Here is a 618-nt window from a genome sequence, read left to right as displayed (position 1 = left end):
AAACAACTTTGAGCTTAAGCCTCAATTAGTTTCTCTGATAAAACAGAACTGCAAGTTTCATGGACTTCCATTAGAAGATCCTCATCAGTTTTTAGCTGAATTCTTGCAAATCTGTGACACTGTCAAGACCAATGGGGTTGACACTGAGGTCTATAGACTTATGCTATTCCCTTTTGCTGTAAGAGACAGAGCTAGGATATAGTTGGATTCACAACCTAAGGAAAGCCTGAACTCTTGGGAAAAGCTAGTCAATGCCTTCTTGGCAAAGTTCTTTCCACCTCAAAAATTGAGTAAGCTTAGAGTGGAAGTCCAAACCTTCAGACAGAAGGAAGGTGAATCCCTCTATGAAGCTTGGGAAAGATACAAACAATTGATCAGAAGGTGCCCTTCTGACATGCTTTCAGAATGGAGCATCATAGGTATCTTCTATGATGGTCTGTCTGAACTGTCCAAGATGTCATTGGACAGCTCTGCTGGAGGATCTCTTCATCTGAAGAAGACGCCTGCAGAAGCTCAGGAACTCATTGAAATGGTTGCAAATAACCAATTCATGTACACTTCTGAGAGGAATCCTATGAATAATGGGACAAGTCAGAAGAAAGGAGTTCTTGAGATTGA

At 41.1% G+C, this 618-nt stretch overlaps 1 non-coding gene across 1 annotated transcript; it reads right to left on the bottom strand.

Moving 5' to 3' along the window:
• Nucleotides 1–292: 292 nt before the first annotated feature.
• LOC148580019 (small nucleolar RNA R71) lies at nucleotides 293–400 on the bottom strand. Its single transcript, XR_015896844.1, has one exon. It is a non-coding gene; the product is annotated as a small nucleolar RNA R71 (small nucleolar RNA).
• Nucleotides 401–618: the final 218 nt, after the last annotated feature.

The sequence above is a fragment of the Arachis ipaensis genome, chromosome B10, assembly GCF_059453495.1.
Source record: "Arachis ipaensis isolate K30076 ecotype BB chromosome B10, ASM5945349v1, whole genome shotgun sequence".
In the NCBI taxonomy this organism is placed as follows: domain Eukaryota; kingdom Viridiplantae; phylum Streptophyta; class Magnoliopsida; order Fabales; family Fabaceae; genus Arachis; species Arachis ipaensis.
This window is presented reverse-complemented; position numbering and strand designations above follow the sequence as displayed.